The 9,769-nt window shown below is 32.2% G+C and overlaps 1 protein-coding gene across 4 annotated transcripts in view; it reads right to left on the bottom strand.

Moving 5' to 3' along the window:
* The window catches only part of LOC119639411 (F-box/LRR-repeat protein 7), a 32,990-nt gene extending 30,797 nt beyond the window's left edge, over positions 1 to 2,193 (bottom strand). For 3 of the 4 annotated variants that reach the window (XM_038036762.1, XM_038036759.1, XM_038036765.1), the window contains exon 1: positions 1,717 to 1,832. The gene's annotated coding sequence lies outside the window, so the exon portion shown is untranslated. Of the gene's footprint in view, positions 1 to 1,716; positions 1,833 to 2,038 lie in introns of those variants that run through there. The other variant, XM_038036760.1, reaches the window with a different exon arrangement.
* Between the last annotated feature and the right edge of the window lie 7,576 nt (positions 2,194 to 9,769).

A 9,769-nucleotide genomic window follows, 5' to 3' on the forward strand; every position in this document is an offset into this window, starting at 1 on the left:
GATCGCCCTGATATATTAAGTCAAAGATACAAGGTGAGTAAGGAAAATTATTATTCTTCATCAACCTGATCTGGATATTTTCTAACCCACGAATGACTACGAGTATCATGCTACATTGATGAAAAATATTTAAAGTTCATATAAGGGCTAATGGCAATCCACTCTCAAGCGATTGACATCAAATTGCAACTGGAGCTCATTTCAAGTGAAATATGCAGCATTTATTTTAAATGTTGAATGAAAGCAAAAACCAGCCTCCCTCTCTCCTGCAAAAACGAGTTAAAGTGAATCAATCGATTATGTTATTCTTCAGTGAAACGCTAGTGAACCATGATATTTTGAATTCAAAGTGAAAATTGCTATCACGTGACAGTTGAGAGCGAACAAATTCGGATTAAGATAACAAGAAAAGCGTTTGCTAGACACAGGTCCATTGAGATTTGTTTTTAATGAAAGAATCGCTTCTTTGGCACATGCCTCCTGGATTTATGACAAAATATCAGTATTTACGAAAAATAATCCGATCGTAAATGATTTCATTTAAAGCTATCACGCAGTCACACATCTACACGCACGTTGATGGTCAGAAAGAATTCGAAACAAAGCATCAAGGACGGAACTACGGAAGAAGTGAAATCATTACCAAGTAAAAAGCAAATGAATCGAAAGCATTATGTTTCCTTTGCCACAGCACTTACTTATAACTCAATATTATTAATAAAATGAAATAATCGATCAATTTATGATATGCATGCTATGCATACAAAAGGTATAAATGAAGAGGAAGAGAAAAAAATGGTAGAAGATTTACGGGATTTAAAATGGGATAATAAAGGCATCGTTGCATCAATGGAACGAATCAGAATTTCGTAGCAATTGCTGTAAGCAGGTCGCATCAACTCAAGCGAACATTATAATTAATTGAAACAAAAAAAAAAAAAAAAAACAAGAAAAGAAAATAAATAAAATTTTAAGGAAAACTAAGAAAGTGTTAAAAAACACACGCATAAATTTTGTATACATCTAAACCAGTTAAAGGCAGGCATTGTATGTTAATATTCGCTTAGCAATGCCCTGCTTTTTTTCATATATATCTAATTTAAATTTATGCGTATGTACGTATGCATGTACGTATGTATGTATGTATGTATCAATGTATGTATGTATGTATGTATGTGTATATATATATGTGTATGTGTGTGTGTGTGTGTGTATTTCGCTTAGCATTTCAATTTTGCAAAAGTTAGCATTTGTGGTTTTTAAGTTGTATGTATAAATTAAAAAGCAAAAAAAAAAAAAAAAAAAAAAAAAACAAAAAAAAAAAAAAATTCAAAAAAAAAAAATATAACCAAAAATAATTCCATAAAAAATATCTATAAAAACACAAAAAAAAAAAAAAAATATTTATGGCAAATTGCAAATATACTTTCAACATTAACCGAACGTTTTGCGCAAAGGAAAATGAGAGAGAAAAGAAATAAACAAAAACATACCAAACACAAAACCTGTCCGGACAGATATCGGTGTCTGTTTATGCATTTATTTATAAGTGGTTTTGTGTTTATACGAAAAGGTGTGCAAGGAAAGAACCCATACAACATAGACGAGAATAGCATATAACAAAATGTAAAAAAATAAAAAAAAAAAAGTATTATAAAATATTGAAAATACTTTTTAAGGACAAAAACAAAAAAAAAAATTTGTCATTTTTATTACATTCATTTATAGCAGAGCATGTTTTCAAATCTCATTTTGCCATAACTATCTGCATTAGTGGAGCATTCGTTTTTATTTAGTTTTAAATTTTGCTTATTATTATCTTCGCTTCTTTTTTTTTTTTTGCTCCATAAATCATTTAATTTTAAATTTTCTCCTTCACTCTCTCACTTATTATTTTTTTTTTATTAATTTAATGCAGCAAAAAAAAGGCAAGAAAAAAAAAAAACAAAAACATTCATTTTATTTCATTTATTTTCATTTTAATTTCTTACTTTTATTGAATAATCTTTTATATATATATATATATTTTTTTTTTTACTTTAACGAACGTGAGGAAAATAGAATTTTTAGGTTTTTCTTTTATAAAATTATTTAATCACTTTACTTCAACATATGTAAGCGCCCGAGTTTTTCTTTCATTAAATTCGACTCCGTCCGCCTCTTTTACGTTTGCACGTCAACAAAACTAAAAATCAAACTGGAAAACCTCTTTCACGGTAGTGCACTTCAGGGGCGCAACTTTCGTGATCTCGTGATTATTCAAATTAATTAAGAAAGAGAGCGGGAGAGAGAGAGAGAGAGAAAGGAAGAGAGAAAGAGAGAGAGTGAGAGAGAGAGAAGAAAAAAAACAGAATCAATTTAATACTGGGTAAGTGCTTATGACTTCACAGTCTCGATCAGTCTCGATCGAGTGCAAGCTGACAGCGTTACAGACATATTCAAACCTGTTAAATTAAAAATATTTCGAAATGAGCGAAAGAAAAATTGACAAAGTCAAAAAAAGAGAGCAACAGGAATTGAGAAAAGAACTGAGAGTATTTTTAAATTGCTCCACATTTTTTTAAAGAACGTCATGCATTCTTTGCTTTTATTATCAACAAAATTAATTATTATTACTATTTAATGTTTTCGGGCTATACAAGGAAATTTCTTTTAAGTTTTTGTTTTTTTTTGTTTTGCCATTTTATTATTATAAAAATATTTCAATAAAAATTTAATTATTATAAAAATTAATACTTAAAACTGTATCAATCAACTGATTAGTTAAAATAAAATGTGGGTATGAATGTGAGCGAATGAGTCACTAGTTACTTCACTCAGCAAGCAAACTTGATTGAACATCAAATTCCTCGGTAACAGAGCAAACAACAGATTTCTGTTAATATTAACATTGAAGCGAACTTTTGCTTTTTACTCCTTTCTAAAGGCGAAAAAGGCGAAAAACTCTTCTTCTACTTCTTTCTTCGGCTCTACTAGTGCAACTAAAAAAACTCTTCGAAATTATGTTGTAAAGCAACAATCGCGCACGGAGTGCACACTCTTTTGCGCGCATATTGTTCATCATACGTAATCGCACACTTTTTTTGGTTTTTTTTCTTGACCGTTTAAATTAAGGCATGCACACACACACCCACACGCACACACAAACACTCACAAAAATGTTGAAGCATCCCACGACAATAACTGAAATCTCATCATAGTCTCCGCTAGTCTTTCGGTAGCAAAAACATATTTCAGCCTCTAATGAAATATTTGTTGAAAACATGTATTCTCTCCTTTCCCAAAATTCTAATATTAGCTTATGGTATTTATCAGTGTATCTTAAAGTATTTCATGATCAATAATTTAAGCTCTTCTCCGGAATCTTTAGCTAAGGTTGAGCCAGTGGTCCGACGATTTGTAATGAAGAGGTTATTGGCATGCTTTCAACGATCAGCAAATGTGTTGCTAATAAACTTTTGCTTTAATTTGCTTTCGCTATAACTTGTTCAGGAAAATGTCAATTTATGATTTGCATCAACTGTCCGTAAAGCTTTCCTGCATTATAATGAATACAATATCGATTGTTAAGTACATTTTTAATGAATCTATCGAACACCAACTGCAGCTATGATTCACACGGCGAGTAAGTCATAAGAAAGAGAAGAACTTTCTCCTTTTTGAGAACACACCTAATACACATTCTTCTGAAACGCTTTAGCCGATTACTCCAATAGCAGCGGGAACTAACCGTAAACGACATTATCCGTAAAAGCTGCTTGCGTACTTATGGGGAAGAAGGAGGAGTTCTGCACTGAATTTGGAAATTCTCTCTTAAAAAAACAGGAATTTTTTTGACGAATACCGCTGGATCCAATAAAAACGAACTTCTTTTTTTTCTTGCTTACTTAATAAAGAAAGCAATGGGATTTTTTCTTCATAGAAAATGTGGCATGAATTTCTTCTGTATGCGTCTGAGTGGCCGAGCAGGCAAAGTGTCTTGGGAAGTGATCGTAAGTTGAAATCACAAATGCGGTAGAGTTTTTAAATAAACCCAATAACCTTGGATGCAACATACATTAGGATAAAGAGCGTCATTTTTATTTTAAAGCCTTCCGGGCTAATTGACAAAAATTTATTTGCAGCCGTTACGCCAGTGTCATTTAAGTTCTTCTTCACGAGTTCTTTCGAAAATAAGCTTAAATAGAGAATGGTAGGGAACAACAAACCAATATTTGCTCCAAATCATTGCTTCGGTTGCATTATAAAAAAGTGGAACAAATACATAAAACATATAATTAATTCTGCAGAACCATCTCCCGCCTACATATACCAGACGTACTTGACATTACTTGACTTTCAACATTTTTCATAACACACGAGAAGAGTGCCAACAAGTGGTCGCTCATTTAGTTACTCTCTCAAATCACCAAATTCGAAGTTCAACCAAAGTCGTCATATATACTATTCGATTATAATCAGATGGACGCAATTTTTAGCCAAACACATTTTCAATTATTGAGAATTATAAACATTCATAAACGCTTACTCTCATAGGTTGGCAATTTTTATACGCTTACTCTCGACCAAGTATAAGATACGAGCCAAAAATAAACGCAAATTACGGAGTTCCGAGAAGATGGCAAAAAGACTAGGATTCTGGCTGTCCGCAGAGGGAATTAATGGAACCCCAATACCATCTTCGTTTGGCGTTAAGTTGCCCGGCAATCCAGGCAAACTTTCGGCAAAGACCTCGCCTTTACAAGCATTGCTACCTTTAATATGGTATTTCATTAAGCGCGACGATCCTGTTTCTGCGATAACCAAAAAATCCTCCTCAAGGCTGAAAGCAACACCGTTTGCAAAACATATAAATTACCAAGCACTACTTTACTCTCATTTTGATTCAAAATTTTCGTCGTCATTCGTGGCACTTGGAGGGATTCTTCCACTATTTCGCTAAGATTTTCAAAGCATCAGCAGCAAGATAAAGATGATTCACCACAGGTAATAAATAAATCGAATATATTAATATATATATATATATATATATATATATATAATTGAATGTTTTAATAATTTGTTTACCATTTAATTATCCCTTTTTAAGTTTATGTTGAGTATTAATAGTTCCCTTACTTGCAAACACAAGTGAAGTTACGTGTTGCACTTTTTGATTGAAGCCTCGTCTTTGATTAAGTAAAAACCTAAGCACAAACCTATTAACGTCAACCACTACTCTTTCCAGGATGCATGTGCAATTCACCAATACAAATATAATATAATGTAAGACAAGATAAAAGGAGGATAATGAAACTGAGAGGAGATTATATTATTAACGACTTTTCCAGCAAAAAATAATGCAAAGGTTCTCTGTTTGTTGGCCGATTTGTATGTGCTCTTAGGCTTTGTGTCACTTCCTCAGTTAAATTGGTCAGATTCTATCTTTGCAAATAATAGCATTATCGTACTCGACTGCATCTTGCTCTGAACTTTCGATCGATTTTCCATTCACAAGAGTTCTGTTCGCCCATCGCTCGTAACTATATGATGATGTTTTCTCTCTCTCTTCATAAATGCACATATTTCACATTGAAGAGTGTCAAGAGCGTCAAAATTTCTATTCCGTACTGCCTTGAGAAGGTATCAGGTAAAAAACTCGATAAATAATCTCGAAAAGAGGAACCCATAAGTGATAAAATTGACTGACCGAGAGGGTTTGCAAAACTGACTATATTGACAAATAATAAGTGTAAAGATGAGTGGATGGATGGCCATGGTGAGGATGGTATACAAATGCATGCTTCTCTTTGAGCAGCAAGCAGCAAGCAGCAAGCAGCAAGTTTTAGTTGTAATGTGTGTTCAAGTATGAAAGGTTTTCGTGTGTAAGCATATTATGCTTATTTTTTTTTTTTGTTTGTAACAAGTTACGTTTTATTCATACTTTTTTTATTATTATTATTGAACTAAAACACATGCTACATGCATGCAACGAACGAGTGCTTGGTGTTTGGCTTTTAAGCTCAGGTATAGCTGGTATAACAAATGTTGTTGGTTGAGAGTGCCCTCAGGCAGAGCAGAGCACATGTGAAAGACGTCTTTGCATATATCGTGTTTATATAGCGAACCAGACTTGCATCCACGGCCGAGAACATTAAAACGCTTCACGCTTACTATGGAAGAGAATTTTCTTGTCTGCCATTTACTTTCAAATACACAAAAGTCTCTGGTACGCTTGCTGCGATACTGCTTTCTTTACAGTGCGTGGTTTTGTTTTTTTTTCTTTCTTTACATTTCGTTCAAACGTAAATATTTATATATTTTTTTAATGACACGAAACACAAGTGTCGTGTCTACCTCTTAGTCTCTTAGTATGATAAGCGGGGAAGTTGGGGAGAGTAGACGTAAGTTCAAAGAATGATGATTAATGTTTTAGAAAAAGAGGTCAAGACTATGAATGGCTTTCTTTCCCTATCTAGATACAAAAGAGAAGTATTTTTGTATTTTTTTTTTTTTTTTTTTTGTAAATAAATATTCACTTTAGCTTGTAATTGCAAAGAAAAAAAGATAAGGAAAATTTTAAATCCTAAAACTATATTAGGTTTGCATTTTTAAGATATTCAAGAGAGTAAAGGGTGTTGAGGTCTCCATAGGGAAATATTGCCCCTAAGAAAAGTCGACTAGAAAGTTGCACCTAAAGTTTGTTAGTGACAGTAAAGTTACAACATTTGTTAATTGGTATGAACGGAACGCTTACTTCCTCCCTTTTTTTATCTTTTGTTTGCTACGAACCCGTACTATCGCTTATTCGCCGTTCTTATGGAATTTTATTCTGTATACGCACATAAAAGCATAAGTCTACGTAATTACAACAGTCTTTCGAATGTGTTTTCTTTTTTTTTATGAATTTATTTACTAAATTCAAATTCAATTCTTCCTTGAAATAATTGCGTATGTATGAGAAATAATCCCTGGTAGTTGTGTCAAACTGAAACGAAACTGAGAAATAATTTCAGAAAGTTTTACTTCAACCGAAAAATAATCCCCCGTAGTTGTGTCTAACTGAACTGAAAGTGAGAAATAATTGCGTATGTATGAGAAATTCGTTCCATTAAATAAATAATGAAGGCATACTTTTGTCTTCGTTTTATCGTACGTTTGGGCGCATGTTAATAAGGTTCCAAATGTAATTCGTTTCATTATTTATAATGGTTTGCATCACAATTCTCTAAGCTCTATCTAATGCTTTCTTCAAGGTGAATTTCCATCTAATATCCCATGTTCTTTCATTCGTTTACCCACATCGCACATAAATATGTTATATATATTTATTGATTAATATATTGTTTTTGCCATTTTACAAGGATGCATACGTAAATATTGCACCTTAACACATACTATCATACTATCATAGAAGAAGACGCTTTGATTTATTTCTCCTCTTATCTGTTAACCTAACTTACCTAGCGCGCATGATGAACCATTCTTGGAATTGTTGTTGCAAGAATCGTCAGACCTTAGTAGAACTTGTCGTAAAGACTGTGTTAAATAAATGTTATATTTAATAATTCAATTTTAGATGTTCTCTCCCTGTTAGTCCATAAAACAATTTATAATAAAAATGTTATTTATACGAATGAAATTTTTGTCACATAAGTTTTTTTTTAAAACGATCAACGTTTGCATCATTCAGAGCTTCGGAGACGCTGTAAATTATGCATTTACGTTTGAATCGGTAAGCATTCCCCCAAAAAAATATGGCAGGTCCCTGCATGAAGAAGGGATGTAGAAGTGGACTAAATTCATCGAAGGACACGCACATACCGTACCACATAAATGTTTTCCCATTTTATGTTTTAAACATAAAAAGCGCGAGTTATTCCATTAATGTTCATTACCCCTAAACTCAAAGTTTCCGCATATATTCTGTGAACGATTCTAGAGTTCCTGCAGAAAAATGCGAAGAAAAGGCCTCGCCCATTCAACTTCGCCTATATAGAATTCGTAGGGAAAATAGTAGGTTTAGAAAATTGGGCTTTGCAAAGCAAGTCTTTCACTTACTTAAATGTTAAATGTAAGTTAATTTTCAAAGCCACTTAAGGAATTCATGTTTTTGGCGATCGTGGAATTTGAATATTTGATGTAAATAAATAAATAAAGATAGCGCCAATAATGGAATCCATCGTTTGCCAAGTCGTTTAACCCCACTTTCTGAACTTTTATAAATTTTAATGTCAAATCGCTTGATTGACTCCTTAATGCATATACCAAAGAGCAAAATAAATAAATAAATACATAAATAAATAAAAATATAATAAGTCGACCGACCATTACATACCCTACATAACTTTGCTTCCTGCAGTTATTTACATAAGAACTTTCAAAATAGGTCGTTATATGGAAAGTGGTGGCAAACCATCAACATGATCCAAACCATTTACGATAGATGGTGTCCAAAATCGCTGGGCCAGAACATGTCGACGTACTGAAGATTCATCAAACTATCTGCGAAAACAACACAAGAACAAAATGAACATAAGAAAACGGGAAGGACAGCCGGACGGGCAGATAAACTTGGACCTATTTAGAAAGTGATTCTCATTCGGTCGGCATAAGAAAAGGTTGCTTTGGAAATAACATTAAATTTGCTAAATTTTGGATCCGTCCGTTTATTAGTGGGTTCTTTCCTGCTATGGAAAATATGCCTTTAACTAAAAATAGAGCTTAATTTTTGCTATTGTATCACAAAAAAAAATTAAGAGCTATGTGTAGGAGATTTAAGAACTTCGGACTTTGCCCGACCATAATGAGCTTAATTCTTTTTAAATAAAAACGTTAGGAATAAATATATTATTAAAAAAAAAAAAAAAAAAAAACTGTATTGATATATAATTGTTGTTTGATCCTAATGAAAATAGCAATAATAAGAGTAATAATAATAAAATAATATAAGGTTAGCCTGTTAATAATAATAATATTATATTAAAATTCTTTTATATTAGTTGCATAGAATACGTGTACAGTTGTAAGGAGAAGGCTAACATGATATTGGCGGAATAATCGAATTGTTGTCGATGGTGGTTAAAAATAACTAAAAAGGATAGGTGTAAAAAAGAATTCTATTAAAACAAATTTTCCATATCGATCAAACAAACAATTGAGTGTTTTAAGGCGCAATTGTTGCTTATTTTACAAGTGAAACTAAATAAAAATAAGTTGAATACTGAGGACTGAATGAATTGTTGTAGAGAGAAATAACAGCATTTCCTTGCTTAGAATAACTATTGTATAAGTATTCTAATCAATTATATTTGCTATGGAATGTTTTGTAAATTTTCACAAATTTACACAACAACAATGTACAACATGGTACGATAAGGCCAATATAACTGACAAGCCTTTAAGAACGAATAAGAAGGAACTTTTTTTTTACACTTTGTATGTGTGTGTGTGGTAAACGTTAAATAATAAAAAAAAAAAAAATAAAAAAAAAAATACAATAAAAAAATTCTATAACAACAGAAATGCGCTCTCAAATCAGAAAACTTTCCTCTATAAAAACCTTGACAGAAAACTGACAATATTTCAGTTGAATGTGTAAAGTTAAAGCATAACGTAATACTGGGCAAAAAAAAAAAAATAGTTGAAGAATAAAATTTTATTATTCCTATACATAAATAAGAAATTCATACAAACGCGAACGGTAAAGCGAGGAAGCGTTTATAAAACCAAAGCAAGACATTTTCGCGGTTAGTGCGGTTGGCTTAGTTAGTAAAACGGTTTAAATACC

The sequence above is a fragment of the Glossina fuscipes genome, unplaced genomic scaffold, assembly GCF_014805625.2.
Source record: "Glossina fuscipes isolate IAEA_lab_2018 unplaced genomic scaffold, Yale_Gfus_2 112, whole genome shotgun sequence".
NCBI lineage: Eukaryota > Metazoa > Arthropoda > Insecta > Diptera > Glossinidae > Glossina > Glossina fuscipes.